We start from the raw sequence: 21,242 nt of genomic DNA on the forward strand, positions 1-21,242 counted from the left end.
GTTCGGAAGTTCTTAGTGGACTGAGCCGGAGGTGTTGAACGCAGTCAAGGAGGCGTTGTAGGAATTGTTGTGGCTGGTCTGGTAGCTTCGTTGACGTGAAGAAGTCTGCCGGAAGCCGTAGAGAAGTGCCATACACCAGCTCTGCTGTTGAGCACTGCAGGTCTGCCCGGATGACAGCTCGTAAACCTAGGAGCGCCAGTGGCAAGGCATCAACCCAGGTCGCTCTATTGAGGCGGGTAGTCAAGGTGGTCTTCAGTAGTCGACGAAGGCGTTCAACCATGCCGTTAGCGCAGGGATGATAAGCCGTGGTACGGCAATGTCTGGCTCCGAGAATGCCATTATGGCAAGTAAACAGTGAGGACTCAAATTGACGTCCACGGTATGTTGTCACGGTGCCACGACAGCCAAAACGGAATACCCACGTAGAAATGAAAGCGCAGGCAACTGTCTTGGCGGTGATATCTTGAATTGGAACAGCCTCTGGCCAGCGTGTGAAGCGATCGACCATGGTCAGTATATAACGGTACCCCTGAGACACTGGTAGAGGGCCCATAATGTCTAGATGAACGTGGTCCAAACGACGGCCGGGTGGGAGGAAAGGTTGGGAAGGCGTCTTGGTATGACTGGAGACCTTCGTCATTTGGCAGGGCAGGTACAGGCGCGTCCATGCGCGCACATCACCGTTGATTCCGGGCCAGACATAGCACTGGGTGAGAAGACGCTGAGTGGCCCGAATGCCGGGGTGACAGATGTCGTGTAAGGAGTGGAAAACGATGCGTCGTAATGAAGCGGGAACGAAAGGGCGGGGAAGGTCAGCTGACACATCGCACCACAAGGGCTCAGATGATAATGAATGAGGCGCCAGGCTTAGTCGGAGATAACGGGGGTTTTCCCGAAAAGCGGCAAGCTCTCTATCATCCTGCTGTGCAGAGGAGAATGAGGCACAGTCGATGGTTGGAGATGGAGAGTCAACCGCGGCTATACGAGAAAGGGCAGCTGCGGCGGTGTTGTCAGCTCTATTCACGTGTCGGATATCAGTCGTGAACTCCGATATATAAGCAAGATGGCGGAGTTCACGGGGCACGTACTTGGATGAGTTAGCGCGGAAAACTACGCCAGTGGCTTACGGTCAGTCAGCACTTAAAAATGAGCATCTTTCCAGAAAATGCCGAAAGTGCTGTATCGCAGCGTAGATGACTAGCAATTCCCGGCCGAAGACACTGTAGCGGGTCTCAGCATGAAGTAGCTTCAGAGAGTAAAACGACAAGGGTCTCCACTCAGAGTTAATGCACTGCTGTAAGACGGCTCTGACGGCCACGCTTGATGTGTCCACTATCAACCGAGTAGGGGCGTTGCTGCGCGGATGAATAAAAAGCACGGCGTTAGCGACGGCTTCCTTGGCAGCAGTAAAGACGGCCTGGGCCGCTGACGACCAAGGACTGGCGGAGCACGGCCCGGCATTTCACCGAAGGAAGTCGGTGAGCGGTCGTAGCTGTTCGGCACAGTGTGGTATGAAGCGCCTGGAAAAATTAATAAATAATATCTGGGGTTTAACGTCCCAAAACCACGATGTGATTATGAGAGATGCCGTAGTGGAGGGCTCCGAAATTTCGACCACCTGGCGTTCTTTAACGTGCACCTAAATCTAAGTACACGGGCCTCAAACATTTTCGCCTCCATCGAAAATGCAGCCGCCGCGGCCGGGATTCGATCCCGCGACCTTCGGGTCAGCAGTCGAGTGCCCTAACCACTAGACCACCGTGGCGGGGCTCTGGAGAAATTCACAAGCCCCAGGAATTGGCGCAATTGGCGCTTTCTGGTAGGCTGAGGATAATCCTTAACGTGGGACCGGAGAGGGCGTATTCCTTTAGATGATATGTGATGGCCCAAGAACTCGAACTCAGGTGCACCGAAAGTACACTTCGAGGCATTCACAACGAGGTCATACTGCTGTAGACGTCGGAACAGAGCGCGAAGATGGTGCTCACGATCTTCAGGCGTGCGGCTGGCGATGACGACATCGTCAAGGTACGCAAACACAGCAGCGAGGTCCCGTGTGACCTCAGAAATGAACCGCTGGAAAGTTTGAGCCGAATTGCGGAGTCCAAAAAGCATCCGCACGTATCCAAACGCGTCGTGATGGCGGTCTTAGGTATGTCGGCGGGCTCGACAGGAATCTGGTGGTACGCCTTAACCAGGTCTACTTTGCTGAACATTGTGCAGCCGTCGAGGCGCGATATAAGATCCTGGATATGACGTAGGGGATAGCTGTCCTGGACAGTCTTGGCGTTCAACGCTCGATAGTCCCCACAAGGACGCCAGTCACCAGGATCACGCTTTGGCACCAAATGCAGCGGGGAAGCCCAAGCCCTTGACGACGGGCGTATAATGCCAAGCTGCAGCATGTGCTCAAACTCCCGTTTAGTAATTGCTAGGCGGTCGCCAAACAGGCGGCGTGGTCGAGCGGCTGTCGGTGGACCCCGGGTGACGATGTGGTGTGTCATCGTATGTTTAGGCGGCTGAGTGAGGTTGCACGGTTTTGTTAACTCCGGGAAACTCGCCAACATTTTTTCGAACGGTGAGGAAGGTATCAGCATGTGTATGGCCATTGGGGCGATGTCGGACAGGACTTCCGAGATGGAGAGATGAGTCTGACCGTCTATGAGGCGGCGCTGCCGCACGCTGACGTCCAAATAGAAGTATGAGAGGAAGTCCGAGCCGATGATCGCTTGAACCACGTCTGCGATGACAAAAACCCAGCGGAAAATGCGGCGAAGGCCGAAGTCGAGGGTCAGAGATCGGAGTCCGTACGTCACTATAGACGACGCGTTGGCAGCACGAAGCACTTGCCCCTGTAACTTCGAACGATCAGCCTTAGTCGGGGCACAACGATAATTTCTGCGCCCGTATCTAACAGTAACCTGGCGCCCGATATCTGGTCTGTGACCATGGAAAGCCGGCTGGAACGAGAAGTGAGATCACACGCCGCCGTTCAAGCGTTCGACACGGTGCATCATAAGCGGCTCTTAATGAAACTTAGATCTTGAAATGTACATCGTGACACAGTAAATTGGATTGAGGAATTTCTAACTAACCGCTCACAGTTTGCCTCCATCGATGAAGTACACTCTAGTCCCGTTTTGGTAGCGTCAGGTGTACCCCAAGGCTCCGCTCTCGGGCCCCTTCTCTTCCTGATTTACATAAACGACCTAACTTCATGTGTCTCCTCCTGTATCCGTTTGTTCGCCGACGACTGCGTAATATATCGCCCAATCACCAACCCCACCGATCAAACCGCTGTCCAAGATGACCTAAACCACGTGCAAGAATGGTGTGACCTGTGGCTCATGAAACTTAATCCTAACAAATGCAAGACCATTTCATTTCACCGCCGCCACAACCCCTTTCTGTTCCCTTATGTAATTGCTAGCGTTACCCTCGAACACGTGCAGTCATACAAGTATCTCGGTGTCACCATATGTAATGATCTGCACTGGCGTGCCCATATTACTAACATTATATCATCAGGGAACAAATCTCTGGGTTTCCTGAAACGTCACCTCCGGCACGCACCTAAAAATGTCAAGCTACAGGCCTACAAGTCCCTTATCCGGTCCAAATTGGAATACGCATCTGCAGTCTGGACCCCACACCAAGCCTATCTGATCGACTCACTCGGGGCAGTTCAAAGCCGTGCCATCAGGTTCATTCATTCTTCGTACTCATACAATACCAGTGTAACATAACTCAAAAAAGAATGGGCTATCTCAAGCCTTGACATCCGCCGCCGCATCTCTAGTCTCAGCCTTTTACATAAGTTTTTTCACAGCACGCTTCGTCATCCCTACATCGCTCCACCGGCCCGCATATCTCACCGCACGTGTCATTCACTTCGATTGCCCGGCCACGGATTAGGACGACCACCTTTTCTATGTCCTTCTTTGTACGGACAGCAAAAGACTGGAATGACCACGATGTCGTCACCACTGAATGCTGATCATTATTTTTGATCGATTATGTGTCCATTTTTCAAGATAAAAACTTGTGGCAATAAATAATATATATATATATCTATATATCTATATATATATATATATATATATATATATATATATATATATATATATATATATATATATATATATATATATATATTAACACACCCCTTATGCAGGGCTGGGCAAAGATACTTTGAAATTGTATCGCGATACGATACAAGATACCGAGGCAAAAAGTATTGGAGATACAGATACAAGATACTGCCGCAATAATTGTATCCGATACGATACTTGGCAATTGTATCTTAAGATACTTCGATACATTACCAAATTTGTTAATATACATCCATATAGTGTAGCAGCAAATGCCTATACATGAGAATGTATGCTTGAAAATTTCCTAACCGGGCTGACCTATATTGTTTCACTTGAATGAAATGTCTGTTAATATCTTAAAAGTTTCGCTCTTCTTGCTCAAAGTACATTAGTCTCCTTCCAAAACAACTTATTGGGGCTTGTTTTAGCTTCTTCACAGGACAACTCTTTATACACTTCGCTGACAGCGGTTCTTGCTTGTCAATTTTGCAGTTGATGAGAGTCGCTGCTCAGCTTGCCACAAGCTATAGCGGGTTGCCATATAATCAGAATAACGTCACTAAGAAGCCTTCGCACGGCGGCGCAAATACCGGCCGGTGTGGACTTTTACCTTGTCCGTAAAAGAAGTTTGCACAATACCATATATCCGGACAGGTGTACAGCAGCAGCAACGCTGGTAGCGACTCTTTCTTTTTTTTTTGGGGGGGGGGGGGGAGGGGGAGGGACGCATGGTGTATACGGGGTTTGAGAGCGTTCGCTAGCGGCCCGGCCGGCACACATGACCGTCTCCGTCCCATTTGTTTTTATTTTCTAAATAAGTATGTTCGTGAGCTACACAGACATATGACTGGTCTCAAGCATTTCTTTCGTGAGGAACATGTGGTCACCATGTGCTGAGACATAATCGTGGAACAAAGACTATATTTCAATCCGCGTCCAGATTTCACTCGTTGTGTACATCGGTATCGATGTTTCTCGAATCCTGACTCCAAATCCCCTTCAGAAATGACCTATATATGAGATATTGGAAAGGCTTTCTTTCAAATGGCAACTTCATTTTGTTCAAACTCTCTCCGACCCCACCATCATCACTGTCCCGGCCCTTGGAGCTAAATTTCGCGACTGCGGCCCGCCGACCATAAGCTGAGTTTGAGACCCCTAGTGTATACGTAGATGACGTAAAACTGCAATGAATTTCCATGTTCTATTTAGCGTAAGGGATTCTTTGTTTATATACTCACTAACGTAGAATATTTTAGCAATTTTTCTTCAACGAGAGAACATGTGCAAAACAGAAATGTCTCAGACGTATTGTATAGTTGCACAAAACGTCGCAGGACACCGCCGCTATTCGCGCTGTTGCCACTTATAGCTTCCATTACATGGCGATTAGTAATACGAAAAATATTTAAGGAGGCCTAAGACAAGAAAACAAATATAAGTAAAATAGAGAGGTGGTTGTGTATCAAACATTCACATTGAATGAGTACAGAAACACAATACAGACGGCGCCCTTATTAGCTATCAGCATGAAGTATCGTCAACTTACCTGTTGAGACAATAGAAAATTCAGTGCCTATGGAGAATTGCCTGAAACGACTCGTTGGGACGCTCATGAGTAAAACGGAGCATTCAGTAAAACAACTTTTCTCAAATCCCCTTCCTAAAAACTTTAAGATGGCTCCTAATGATTTCCGTTATTATAATGAAAGCTCAATTTCGCTATTTTCTTAAGCGGTAAGCAGAATATTTTGTACTGTATACTCAAGGCACGCCCACATAATAATATATTTGTTCTCAAAATCGCCATGGCAACGTGTAAATCTGTAAACAGTAGTAGAAATAAAGCAGATAGAAGAATAGAGCAGAAATCTTATTTTGGGAGCGCGTTACAAAAGACATACTGCAGTGACCAGACCGGAAAAATAGTGCAGCGACCTAGGTAATGTATGTGATGCAAAATGACAGCTAAGAAAGCACTTGTGCTAATAATCAAATTATGATTTCATAAATTCTTTGAATAAATGTAGATGAAAGTGAAAAATACGGTACGCCAAGATATTTTCTCTTAGGTAAACGCTTGCTCTATTAGATCTAGCATCAGTACCAGTGGTGCTGAAGTTGTTAGAATCTTATTTGCATATAAGTTAATTTATTGCATGCAAGTCAAACTTACATCCACGAGGTCCTTCAAATCGCTGATATGTAAAATCCACGCGACGCAAAGCAACCCCATTCTTGCACGCATCACATTTCGTTACGGAGCAAGAGGCAAGAGAATCTTCATTAGAGAGTTTTAGTGCCGGGGCCCCCAAGCGGCCCGCCTACGCACGCTCTTGCGTTCCTTTGTACTCCCAGCTGCATCCACGGAGAATACAAAGGAACGCAAGGGCTTACGTACCCAAGCCGCTTTGGGGCGGCGGCACTAAAACTCCCTAATAACGAAACTGTAACAACATCAGAATTTGCGCGATAGACGCCGCACGCACTGGAGTACGTGGTGCAAGACAGTGGCTAAGAGCAAGTGTCGCAGTATTGGCGCAACTAAAAAGAAAAGAAATCGAGAGAACAAAAGGTACGTGGGCTGGGCGTAGACGTCCGCATGCTTGTCTTCCTGATCTTCGACCCTCACTGGATTACTCTGGCGTAAAAATAAGATAACGTCACTTCCCTTAGACTTATTCAGATGGCTTAGTGGCACCAGTACCAGCGTGAGAATCGGAGCTTGGTCAGCGATTATTGTTTCGCGTGGTTGTGTTGCGATAGAAGTATCTTGTATCTTAAGATACACGATACATCTTCGAATGTATCGGAAATACAGATACAGATACTCGTCTTTCGAGACGTATCGCGATACAGATACAAGATACCCATAGAGTATCTAAGATAGTATCTAAGATACATATATCTTCGATACTGCCCAGCACTGCCCTTATGCAATACCCCCTCTGGGGTCTTCAGGGAAAATAAAGTTGTGTTATGTTACATCATCACGGCAAAACTACCCAGATGCTGCTCAGTGCATGGCGCGGGAGGAGAGCATGCAGCAGCATCGCTCCAGTGGACAAGCTAAAGCTGTGGGGTCAGGACGAGATAGACACGGATACCTCAGACAGTAATTCCGACCGGGACGGTCGGTAATCGCAGGACGGCCGAGCGTGTGCGCTATAGTTGTGCGAGATGGGGCTCAAAGGTGGCGCCAGGCCACAACCACTGTGCGAGCCGAGCCGACCGGTGGCCGGAGCTGTAATGTGACACCGAAGTGAACCCCCTGTGGTGAGCGTGGGTGTGCGACTGTGCGCGGGCTCCGGGAGAAGGCAGAAGAGGGACGGCTGTGCAACTGGAAAGACGCCGTATTTTATAGGCGATAGTCTTTCTTGAGGAACTTAAACGCAGAAGTCTTGCACTGTCTTTCTGTCTGTCACCCGATTCAGCCACCCGGCCAATGTTGAACCACTTGCTTACCGCCCACCCAGCTTGAACTGTTATGGCTGTTCATACTTGTGAACGTTGTCGATCAAAAACTACATATTACGCATATCTGAGGCGCAACATTACTAGGTAAGTATTAGATGGTGTGTTCCTTTAATAGAAAATACATAGATACGTAATTCTAAAGACCGTAGTTTCTTAAGCTGCGCAGAAGATGTGGCTGCGCTGAAAATGCGACGCGCCGACGAAAGCTCTCTGCCACGGAGGAAGGAAAGAACTTTCCTCCTCCGTGCCCTTTGCACAAGCTTGTTACCCGACGTATCGCCAGATAGCGTCCATATCTCACGCAGCGTAGAGTTACTGCATACGCTACCCTTAGGTAGCAGAGTTGCCATCTGTCTTCCGAACGCCGCTAGCAACCATGCGTTGCGGAGAAGCTGACGCTGGAGCCAAGTTTTGTATTTCTCAATGGCGCCGCTGCAGCGAACTGGATTGACACTAGTCATTCACATTAAAGTAAATCACCGTTCTTCGACACGCCGAACATGTCGACCGGTGACCCGGTAGGCATGTCGCCTGCAAAAACGGAGTGAGTCTTCGCGACATAGCCATGGTTGCTATCCAGACCTATGCGCAACTCTGCTACCCAAAGGTAGCATATACAGTAACTGTAACGCAGTGCTCCTCTATCGTCTTTCGACGACATTTGCAGCGAAGCACGCAGATACGCGGCCAATTTTTCGCCACTCCAGCAGTTTTCTTTGCTTTGTCTAAATTATTGTTCTGTTAAAGTAACCGTTATTTCTACCAGTCTTTCCCTCACGCCTCCCGAATCATCGTTTACATCTATCACCAAAGTGGTAAAGTGGGCATGTTGGTATTCCATGCTTAAGAAGGGTAGAAGCGCACTGAAGACGAGCACACAATGAAGACACACACACGCACACACAAAAATGTGTGTGCGTGTGTGTGTCTTCATTGTGTGCTCGTCTTCAGTGCGCTTCTACCCTTCTTAATCTATCACCATCAGCATGATTTGCAGTTTGCCCAGGAGCTCCAAGGCAGCGTCCCAATTGTCATCTCCCGAGAAATGCTGCTGTTTCGGTGTTTTGCATCTCTAGTAAATTTGGTTTGGTGTTGTTTTGCATCACATTTTGATCACTACGGACCGAGTTCTACGACAAGCGTTGAAAACAAGGGACTCCCAGTTCGAATTAACAAGCTTTTGCTGTATAGTTATCTGTGAAACAATCAAAAGATTCTGTTTTATTGAACGCGAGAGACAGTTTGCTTCACCACAATATATATATATATATATATATATATATATATATATATATATATATATATTGTGGTGAAGCAAACTGTCTCTCGCGTTCAATAAAACAGAATCTTTTGTTATATATATATATATATATATATATATATATATATATATATATATATATATATATATATATATATATATATATATATATATATATTGAACCGGGTATGATCCGAGCGAGAAGAAGAGGACGTGAACTGGTCGAGCCTACCGACGCCATCATTACCTGACCATCAACCTCGCCCTGTAAATAAACTTAATTCAACCGTACCCGTAACAGTTTTGTGGTGGAGGTGCTGGGTACTTCGATCGAGACGACGGAGCCGCTGCCGCTAGGTCTACGCCGAAGCCGACGCCTCGCTCGACTACCTCCGACACTACCGGGGACACTACCGATGACCAACAGCGGTGACCAACAGTCGTCTCCGACTCCTCCGGCGCGGACAACCGGCGCCTCGATGCGTCAGATAGAGCGACGCCCTTTCTCTGGAAAACCCGGCGAGGACGTGGAGGAATGGCTTACCCACTATAAGCGTGTAAGCAAGTGCAACGGCTGGAACGCCACGGCTCAGCTGGAGCATGTCGCTCTCTTCCTGACAGACACTGCGCTGGTGTGGTTTGAGAACCACGAAGAATCATTAACAACCTGGGAGCGCTTCGCTACTGAAATCACAGTGCTTCGGATATTCTACCACGAAGAGGAAGCGGGCGGAGCAGACATTGCTTCAGCGTGCTCAAGTGCCAGGTGGGACCTGTACCACGTACATAGAGGCGATCCTGAAGTTGTGTAAGACGGTGAATCCTCGAATGCCCGAAGAGGACAAAGTTGGGCACCTTCTCAAAGCTATTGCCGAGGATGTATACAACTACTTGATAGACAAGGAGAGTCTCGCCTCGGTCGCTGATGTCATGAAGCATTGCCGCACATTTGAGACCTTGAAGCTGCGCCGCATCACGCCCACGTTCGGCAGGTTAGCAAATGTGGCGACTGTAGCAAGCATTGAGGACAGCTACAGTTTTCAATTTGACTTTGCAGCAATTGTGAGGCAAATTGTCCGCGAAGAACTGGAACGACACACCAAATCGGCGGATGTCGAACAGCCTGGTTGCGCTTCTAACCAACACCACGAACCTGCATCGGCTGTATCCGCATTGTCGGCCATGTCAGGCGGCGCAGACTTTCGAGTGGACCAGCTGCGACAGCACCGAAGTTTCTTGCCCAATGATATGACGCACGACCAACGCACTAGTAGGGATACTACCACGAATCGGCACTCAGAAGGCCGTGTTTTCTGCACGCAGCGTCCCAGAGCTTATCCCGAAGCCTACAACGTCGGTCGCCCATCGCCTGTCTGCTACAGCTGTGGTGCCGTAGGTCACATCTCGTTTTTGTCGCCGGCGATGCCAGGCAAGATATGGCCCACCGCCGACTTGGCCTAACCTTGAACAAGGAATTTATGACGGCCATTGGCCGACAGAACTTAGGGAAGTAAACACCACAGGCTCGCCACCCAGAAATACCTTCCGTCATTACAACAGAAGGAGTGACTCGCCAGCTTCCGACCGTAGCCTGACGCCACCGACCAGACGCCAACGCCGTTCACCGTCCCCACGGCGACGTTCTACGTCACCACCATCGTCGGGAAACTAGCCGGCGCGGCCGATGGAGGTAAGGTCGCCGGCCAGTCTCCGTCTCTGCGAACTACTCCTCTTCCTATTGTGATGGTTAAGAACAGAGAGTGTTTGTTAATTGATGGTGTACCTGTCACTGCGTTAGTCGATACTGGTGCTACGGTTTCCGTCATGAGTGTGACATTCAAAGAAAGGCTTGGTCGGAAAGTTATGTTCCCGTGGAATGGTTGTGTGACATTTCGTGGTGTCAGCGGAGAGTGTCTTGTTCCCCTTGGTATTTGTGTTGCAAGTGTTTTATTCGGCGAAGAAGATCTCATCACGGAATTTCTTGTTCCACCACGGTGCACTCATGATGTGATTCTCGGGATCGACTTTCTTCAGGACTGTGGTGCTTCCGTTAACTGTGGCACAGGCGAAATTACGCTGAATGGCGCGCTTCTCTCTACTCTTGCCGATGCATCCTTACCAGAGGAAAACTATTTTGTCGTATCGAACGCTTCGCTTATAGCGACATGGTCTCTATCGCGTGTTCCTGTTAATGTTGCTGCGTCCGACCTTCCATCGTTCGACGCCCAAACCCAACTACTTGTGACGGGTTGCGTGAAGAAAGATGTACTTGTGCCGCGTTCTCTCGTGACAGTTGTGAATGGCGCCTGAAATTTGTGGGCTTTCAATTGTTCTTCGGTGCCTGCTGTTCTCCCGCGTGATATGAAGCTCGCTAAATTTGACGAAGTTGCTTACAGCTCTATCACAGTTTTAAGCGAGGAGGAGCAGTCTCAAAGAAGCGACCCCCAACGAAGCAGTTCCGAAGAACAGGTCTTACGGATGATCAGCAAGTCGCTGCCGTCACATGAACGCCATGCTCTTGCACGAGTCCTTCTGACACATCTTTCTGTGTTCGATTTCACACAAAGTGACACGGAGGTTTCACTACCACGTTCTCGTGCTCACCACAGAATTGACACCAGATCTGCACACCCGATTCGTCAAAAGCCATACCACGTGTCTTCGACAGAAAGGACAGTTATAGCAGGACAGATGACTGACATGTTACGAAAGGGTGTTGTGAAACAGTCATCTAGTCCGTGGGCAGCACCAGGGATCTTGGTAAAGAAGAAGGATGGATCGTGGCGGTTCTGTGTTGATTACAGAACACTAAACTCGGTCACCAAAAAGGATGTGTATCCGCTTCCTAGAATTGATGATGTCATCGACTGCCTACACTCCGCTGCCTACTTTTCGTCGCTTGATTTGCGATCAGGGCATTGGCAGATACCCATGCACCCAAACGACAAGCAGAAAACGGCCTTCGTGACGCCCGACGGCCTTCATGAATTGAATGTTTTGCCGTTCGACCTTTGTAATGCGCCAGCAACGTTCGAACGATTTATGGAAACTATACTTCGTGGACTTAAATGGGAAATTTTATTGCGATAGCAATTATATGGACAGTCTCGGCTGAATTTTGCCGTCGCCGTCGCCGTCATGCACCGTATATGTATAAGTATGTATATATATATAAAAGCCCCAAAGAAAAATAATTCAGAAAAATGCTTCCGAGGCGCGGAATCGAACCAGGGACCTCTTCCTCCGCAGCGAGTGGCGCTAGCCACTACGCCACGAAACGCAGATCCTCCACGTAGGTAACGGCGAGCGTTATATACACACCCTTTAGCGCTGGACGGACTCAGAGACGGCTGCGCTTATAAGCGTTTCTTCATTACCATCGAGATGGCGTTAGGAGCACGACAGGCGCATTTAAAAGTCGTCAGCTCGCGCGCTCGCTTCTTCTTATACTTGCGCAGGGAGAACCTTGCCCTTCCGCTGTCTGCTCGCGCGGTTTTCTTGTGCTGAGGGGAAGAGGAGTGTTTCACGCTTTCACCGTGATGTCCGCGCTCATGTTACGCAGCGTACGAAAGCCACTCGAGCTCAAGGGACGCCGCTAAACGAACAAACAGAAGATGAGCGCGAACTATCAAGTGTCACAGCTCGACACTTAAAGCGCGCTAGTTTCTTTCGCTGCTTCGGCCACCTTTGCAACAGGAGCGCTGTTCAAACTTAGAGTATCCATTGGCGAGCCTCGCTTCATATAGCATTAGTTTCTTGCTATCGCATTCATTGCTTCGCCCTTGCGGCGAAACTGTGACTTTTTTTTGTGCTACCTCGATGATGTGGTGATTTTTGGCAGCACATTGAACGAGCATAACAGACGCCTCAGTCTCGTTTTGGATTGCGTAAAAAAAGCCGGCTTGATCCTAAACTCAAAGAAATGTCGTTTCGGTGAAACGGAGACGTTAGTACTTGGGCATCTCGTGGACAAAAACGATGTGAGGCCAGACCCAAGAAAGATCGAGACCGTCAGCTCTTTCGAACCACCTAAGTCCGTGCGGGAGCTAAGGAGCTTCTTGGGCTTATGCTCGTATTTTCGTCGATTCGTTCCAAGGTTCGCAGACGTGGTGCATCTCCTAACCAAAAAGACGTGCCTTTCAAGTGGACTTCGGCTTGCTACGAGGCGTTCCGCCAGCTAAAATTTCTGCTAACGTCGGGGCCTATATTGCATCACTTCGATGCATCTTCGCCGACAGAACTGCACGCCGATGCTAGTGGCATCGGCATCGGAGCCGTAGTAGTGCAGCGTCATCGAGGGGCTGAACACGTCGTGGCATATGCTAGCCGCTCTTTCAGTAAGGCAGAGCGCAACTGTACCGTGACAGAACAAGAATGCTTGGCAGCTGTTTTTGCGGTACAGAAATTTCGACCTTATATCTACGGACGCCCGTTCACAATCGTCACCGACCACCAGGCTTTATGCTGGCTGGTGAATCTCCGTGACCCAAGTGGATGACTTGCACGTTGGGCTCTTCGACTACAGGAGTACGACTTCGTCATCTCGTACAAGTCTGGACGTCACCACACCGATGCAGACTGTCTCTCCCGCCTTCCTCTGACGACGACCGAGTGTGACGAAGACAGTTTGATGGCTGCTTTGCCCCCATTTCTGCCACATTCCCAGACTAGACGACTTTCAAGACAGAACAAAAAAATGATATTGGTTTGGAACCACTATTAGTCGCTGCAACGCGTCCTGGAGCCACCGGTCGCTTGTGTGTCCGTGACGGCCTGCTTTACAAGACTAATTATTCGGCTAAAGGCGCACGCTTTCTTCTGGTCGTGCCACAGAGTCTGCGATTGGAAATACTGAGAGCCATGCATGACGATGCGACCGCTGGTCACTTCAGGTTCATCAGAACTTTGTACCGGATACAGGAGCGCTTTTACTGGCCCAGAATGCGAGACACCGTCAAGCAATATGTCTCAAGTTGCGAACAGTGTCAACGCTACAAGCGCCCTTCGACTTCTCCGCCAGGTCTTCTCCAACCACTGTCACCGCCTCGTCTACCATTTGAACAAGTGGGTATTGATCTAGGCCCATTTCCACGATCATCTAACGACAATCGATGGGTATAGTATGTGTCGACCATCTGACCCGCTACACAGAAACGGCTGCCATACCGTCTTCGACAGCTGCGTGCGTTGCAATGTTTTTGCTTCGATTTGTTATTTTTCGACATGGTCCTCCCAGTGTGATCATTAGTGACCGTGGTCGTCAGTTCGTCGCGGACGCCGTAGAAGAACTGGTTCGTCTGTGCAATTCGCAGTTCCGCCATTCATCGCCTTACCACCCTCAAACGAATGGGCTTGTAGAGCGTACGAACAGAACTCTGACTAAACATGTTGGCCATGTACGTATCTTCCGACCACAAAGACTGGGATGATGTTCTCCCCTTCATCACTTATGCTTACAATACTGCAAAGCATGAGACGACCGATTACAGTCCATTTTACCGCCTTTACGCACGTCCACCGCTAAACTGCATCACGATACTACCGTTTGACTTTCATAGCGACTGCTCTGTCGCCAGAATGCTGTGTCTTGCCGAAGCCCGGCGGATTGCTCGCTGTTATGAATTAGGGTATTCGTGACGATGAAAAGCCGGGAGGCTGGCGAGCCGATGTAGCCGAAGATCGGACTTATCGCTGAGGGCAGATCAAAGATGCAAAACGTTTATGAAAACTTAACAACGTTTATAGCAGGTATAGCAGGTCATAGCAAGTTATAGCAGGTTATAGCAGGACAGAGCCTGCCAGCACGACCAAGTCGGCTGGGGCGTCTCTCTAACAACGGACCAGGCCGGTCTTAAATAGGGGACCAGTCCATTGTTGACAGGGTAGCTCTTTGGTCCCAGGTGTTGACGTTTTTCTAGTCTCCTGACCATCCGCCGGCCGCAGGTCTTGACGTTCTTCTAGTCCCCTGAACCTCCGCCGGCCGCAGGTGTGGAGCAGCCTTTCCATCGTCCTCAGGAATGCTGCTTTCCGTAGCAGGGTAGCTTCGAAGAACGACTGGCGTCAATCGACGTGGCTGGCTGAAACGACTGGATTTGAGACAATGCATGCAGGGCTAAGTCCCTGCTTCCAGGTGGCAGGTGCGGGCCCTTTTCTTGGTCGCAGGGTAGACGCTGACCGCGATGCCTTGGACTTCCAACGAAGTGCAGGTGTTTATTCGCCTCCCCGTTCGGTCAGGTGCTCTGGAACAACAGCACCCCCGCCACAAGACAATGCATCCAGAGTTCGAGCTGTCAAACGCAGCTCGGATGATGCGATGCTGGTTGACCGTTGTCAACTGTGGTCGTACAGCTCTTTTCCTTGAGGAGTGACCTCCACGGCACAGCAGCAGTTTACTGGAACTTCCAAGAAGCAACACAAAGCCAAACCACTCTGGCCAAAGCAAGCGCCCTCCAAATGCAGATCAAATCGCCAGACCAGCATAAAAGAACAAAACATTTCCTAGAGACTACGCTAAGCTAAAATTAAAACATCACGAGCAACGTATCTCAGGAAGAATACCAAAGTGAGGACGTGCCTCTAGCTAAGTGTCAGTACGTGACACTGCTAAAACCAATCAGAATGTCTTCGCGAGCGATTCCCATTGGTGACATCGGCGGATTAGGGACGATCGAAGCAGCTGGGGAAGACTCAATTTTGCCCCAAAACTACAAACACTTCACTAAGTGCTCCCTAAATCATGCGCCTTGGCACCACTCGCAAGCGTTCTAAATGTTTGTCAACAAACATTTCAAGATAAACAGCACTAGCCTTTCGCTAAAACGCTTTCCCTCATTGCACTTGGCAAATGAGTATTACATAAAGAAAACAAAGCGCCTCAAACTAAATACGAAAGAAAAACTGAAAATTAAACTCACGCGTTTAACACAAAACAAGGAGAAACCAAAATTACACTGACGCGCATCCTAATACGTACTGCAAGATACGTAAGAAGGCATGTTAAACAGAGGCTTTTCACATTCAGCCTTCATCTCTGTAAACACAACGAACAGCACTTCTCACACGTCCTAACGGTCGCGCTTCTAAATACCAAAACAAAGGTATCTTAATCGGAGGCTTTTAACTTAGCCTACATCTCCTTTAAAACCATTCACAGCTTTTTACACTAGCGCTGACGGTCATGGCTCTAAATATTAAAAGAAACAAATAACCAAACAAATGTCTCAAAGTCTGCTACAATGAGGAGGAAAGTGACAAATTACAACATTTCACTCCTCAATTCATTAGTACACATTAACACACTAAGTTCTTTCAAGATGACAATTCATCTTTATGCTGCGGTTATCCCAGGGTGTCTCCAAACGCACCCTTTCAGACGAACTCTGGGTGCCGCGCATTCCACACTTTTCGAGGGGTCCGATCTCGACAAAGGGACAGGGAATAAACCCGTCCGACACACTTAGTAGCGGCTACCTTTGTACCGTGGTCGCCGAACTCAGACAAACCGGCATACCAGCGGTTTTGTCTGCCTATTGTACCCTCCGGGCTAAGCCGGTACCCTTTCGCCACTGTGGGGAAGAGCCTTTGTCGCTATTCCGGTGTACGCGACACCTCGCTGCGCTCCTGCCCCGACTAGGCTGTGAAAAGGATGAGACCAGGTGAAGACTTCGACGTCTGAATTTCACAGAAATTCTTTTCTCCGCGACGCGCTTCACGCCTAATCTCAGTTTCCACAGGAGTCTCAACTTGAGACTTCTTCCAGCAGGCATTCTTGGAATTTCCTGCCTGACTTTTCTCCTGGTGGGCCTCCTCCTGATCTGAAGCCCAGCCTTTAACCTGGCGTCTCGAGAGATGACGTCATCGCGCCTGGCCACTTTACTGTGCTTGACGCCAACTCTAGATCTCCACAGCTGTCTAAACTTACATCCTTTCTTAGCGGGCCTTTTCGATTTCTTAGGCCCAACCTGGAGCTTGGCGTCTCGAGAGATGACGTCATCGCGCCTAGCCACTGTAGTGCGCTTAACGCCACTCGTCGCTCTCGCGTTCGCCTTCACGCGTTTTCGCCAACGCCTTTTTCTGTCCGAACGGCTCGCAACGCTCGCAGCATTGGCCCTCGTACTCGCAAGTACGCTGCATTCGATTTGCTTTGCCAAAGCTTGAGACTGCTCAACTAACTGATTCTCGGGGCCGCGGCTAGGTGTCTGTGCGTCTGACCTAACGTTAGTCCCGACACGCTCTAAGTCAGCTAGCTCGCCCTGAGCTGTCTCTATTGGCGGCGGTGTACTAATGTCACGAGTACAACCTTTTCTTTGGCCTTCGAAGTCGGCCTTCTCATCACTATGACGCACTTCGGCGTCCTGCGCCTCACGACGAGCTTCGTACGCTAGGGCTTCGCGACGGACCTCAGCTTCAGCGCTGTCCTGAACATCTCCACTTTCGCAGTCCGCAGGACCAGGAACAGTGAGGTGCCGCAACAAGACATCTTTGGCCTTATCAAATTCTTGCGCTCCTCCAGCGGATAAGCGCTCCAAATGAGATGCGACCTTGCACGGGAGCAACGCGAGAAGCCTCTCCAAAAGGTCTTGGCCAACACCAACATCTTCGCAGATCTTTTCAAACTTAACGAGAAAAGGTACAATGTTCTCGCCTATCTCGAAGATCTTTAGTTGGCATTGTGCTCGCCGCCACTTAATCGCCTGAATATCACGATCAAGCTTTTAAAGACGATAGTCTTTCTTGGGGAACTTAAACGCAGAAATTTTGGTCTGTCTTTCTGTCTGTCCTTCTGTCTGTCTTTCTGTCTGTCTTTCTGTTTGTCGGCACGTCCCTCGATTCAACCACTCGGCCAAAGTTGAACCGCTTGCCCAAGGGCCAGCCATCGTGAACGGCTGACTAGGTTCATACTTGTGTACATTGTTGATCAAAAAGCAAACATTACGCATATCTGAGGCGCAACATCACTAGGTAAGCATTAGGCGGTGTGTTCCTTTAACAGAAAATACATAGATACGCAATTTTAAAGACCTTGATGGTATGCGTTTAACGTTGAGACAGTAACGCGTTTATTAAAAGATTGCCACAGCTGAAGCGATCAGCGCTCCAAGCCGAGCAAGCGCGAGCGCCAACAGCCACCGTCTTCGTCTTCTTCTTTCGCAGGCGTTCTTGTCTGCGCCGTACCATGTTACAAATCACTCCCCCGCGGAAAAGGAGCCATCCTGGCGACCTAAGGAACAGGTACAGCTGGTGGGTCATAATGCGGCTTCAGTCGATCGACGTGAACAGTCTCGCGGCCGCGACGACGGCGGCTAGTAGATGATTGAACAGGCTCAATCATATAGTTAACTGGGGATGCTTGACGTAGGACGCGGTAGGGGCCTTCGTACTTAGGCAGTAGCTTTGTGGAAAGGCCAGGAGTGGAGGAGGGAACGCGAAGCCACACCAACGTTCCAGGCGAATACGACTGAGGAGGCAGGTTTTCGTCGTGACGGTCCTTCTGGCCCTACTCGCCCTACAATGTTACAACCCCAGTTTCTTAAGCTGCGCTGAAAATGCGACTGCGCTGAAACTTGTCTTCCTCCGTGCCCTCTGCACAAGCTCATGTTGTGTTTCGGTTTCGGTTCAGTATTGCATTGTACGAATGACAGGGGGCGCCGCTCTGGCATTGCTGTTTTACCCAGGCGACGTGTAAATAAAAGAGTGTGTGGAGAGTACTCGTTGAGTGCGGTCGTTTCTTCTCCTTCGGCGCATCGCGCCAAACAGCGTGTTCGGGCTGGCCGGCGTCCCCACCGGTCGCGTTGGTCACCGCTGGTCTTCGCCTGCCGCTGCGCCGGGAGTACCAGCCCGCAACACAGCACTCGTGTTTCCCGACGTATTGCCAGATGGCGTCCATATCTCACGCAGCGCCTCTTCTATCGTCTTTAGACGACATTTGCAGCGAAGCACGCAGATATTTTTCATTTCGAGAGCATGTTCTCGCTCCTCGCGACGCTCCCGAGCCTGCCTCTCTTCGCGTCTTTCGCGTTCCTCAAGCTCCCTCTCTTCGCGACGCCTAACTGCATCCTGCTCTTCGCGCCTTTGACGCTCTTCAATCTTCCGCTCCTCGTCCTGCAACGCCTTGGCACTGTACTTATCGTCTTGACTTTCACAGTCGACCTGCTTCACAGCAGTAATGTGGCCTAACAACGCTTTCTTAGCTGCATCAAAGTCTCGATTACCCAAGTCAAACATGCGCTCCAAAACGCATCCTATATTCTGCGGGAGCAACTGGATCAATCTTTGTAGCCAAAAGTCTCGACTGATCTCATGTTTTCCACAAGTTTCTTCAAAATCAGCGAGGAAAGCAACAATGTCCTCACCTGTCTGGAAATCGCGGAGCTTGATTCGTGCTTTCCCCCATTTACGCGATTCCTCTTTACGGTCGAGCTCCCTCTTATTTAGTTCGCGCTCTAAGCATTCCCATAGCTCCGTGCGCTCATGCAGCTTTGCCTCCCGCTTGCGCTGCTCAATATCTCGCTCGAACATTTCGCGCTCTTTTGCCTCCAGCCTTATGTCGGTAACCAACTCCCAAAGCTCCTCAGCATTACTCATGGTCACCTCTTCTTCCTCCATCACCTCGAGAATCGCTGCCCTTGTTTTTGTGGAGCCGGCGTAAATGCTCAACTCCTCACAAATCTGGAGGTGGTACTTCTCCATCGCGATGTCGTTCCTCGTGATGTTTTCCTACTGCTATTCACCCGTACTTTAAAACTAATCTCATGGTTTAAAGCAGGTGAATATTCAGTTATAGCCTACAAAACAAAACTCTCTTCTAACATCTGCCTGTGCTAGAGAGGTCTGGCGAAATGACCAGTAAACGTTGGGCACTCACCCAACCAAAGTTGTAGACTCCGGTCGAACTCGTGGCTGCCCTCGAGCGGTGTCGTGAGCGTCCTCGCTCCTCGGGCCTGCAGGGATCCGATCCGGCTCTCCAAACATCAGGATATCCCCGTGCAGCCAAACGTTGAGGTAGCGTATCCCAGCTTGTCCAACGATGAGATGAGGTAGCGTATCCCAGCGAAGCCAAACGTTGAGATGAGGGTAGCGTATCCCACCGCTGCCACCACTGTTACGAATTAGGGTTTTCGTGATGATGAAAGCCGGGAGGCTGGCGAGTCGATGTAGCCGAAGATCGGACTAGCGCTTAAGATCAGGACAAGGAGGCCAAACGTTGATGAAACAGTAACAACGTTTATAGCAGAAATAGCAGGTAATAGCAGGTTATAGCAGGTTATAGCAGGTTATAGCAGGACAGAGCCTGCCAGCACGACCAAGTCGGCTGGGGCGTCTCTCTAACAACGGACCAGGCCGGTCTTAAATAGGGGACCAGTCCATTGTTGACAGGGTAGCTCTTTGGTCCCAGGTGTTGACGTTTTTCTAGTCTCCTGACCATCCGCCGGCCGCAGGTGTTGACGTTCTTCTAGTCCCCTGACCCTCCGCCGGCCGCAGGTGTGGAGCAGCCTTTCCATCGTCCTCAGGAATGCTGCTTTCCGTAGCTGGGTAGCTTCGAAGAACGACTGGCGTCAATCGACGTGGCTGGCTGAAACGACTGGATTTCAGACAATGCATGCAGGGCTAAGTCCCTGCTTCCAGGTGGCAGGTGCGGGCCCTTTTCTTCGTCGCAGGGTAGACGCTGACCGCGATGCCTTGGACTTCCAACGAAGTGCAGGTGTTTATTCGCCTCCCCGTTCGGTCAGGTGCTCTGGCACAACATCGCCTTCGTACTGTGGCATCGCAGCAGCGATCGAAAGAACGCTATGACAGCTACCATCAGACTGTCTCGTACTACAAAGGAGACTTCGTGTGGTTCTGGACCCCGCAACGTAAACGTGGCTTATGCAGAAAGCTTTTACCCCAGTACACGGGCCCATTCATCATCGTTGATCGCTTGAGCGATTTGACGTACGTGGTGGCACGCTTGACGTCACCTGGCCGTCGGTCAAGCCGGACCCAGCTGGTACATGTTGCCCGGCTTAAGCGGTTTAACCCTACACATTCTAAGTGATTCGGACTCGCCCAGCGGGCTTCGTCTGGGAACCGGGGAATGAAACGGGTATGAGCCGAGCGAGAAGAAGAGGACGTGAACTGGTCATGCCTACCGACGCCATCATTACCTGACCATCAACCTTGCCCTGTAAATAAACATAATTCAACCGTACTCGTAACAATATATATATATATATATATATATATATATATATATATATATATATATATATATATATATATATATATATATTGTAGTGACAACGACAACGGGGCTCTGGCGCGAGAGCAGGATGCGCGAAGAAGAGAAGAACGAGGTTCAGAATAGAACAGCCGGCCTAGCGAACAGGTATTTTGTCTATTTCTCTCGTCATCACAATGGCGCAGCCTAC

Source organism: Rhipicephalus sanguineus, chromosome 3 (genome assembly GCF_013339695.2).
Source record: "Rhipicephalus sanguineus isolate Rsan-2018 chromosome 3, BIME_Rsan_1.4, whole genome shotgun sequence".
Taxonomy (NCBI): domain Eukaryota; kingdom Metazoa; phylum Arthropoda; class Arachnida; order Ixodida; family Ixodidae; genus Rhipicephalus; species Rhipicephalus sanguineus.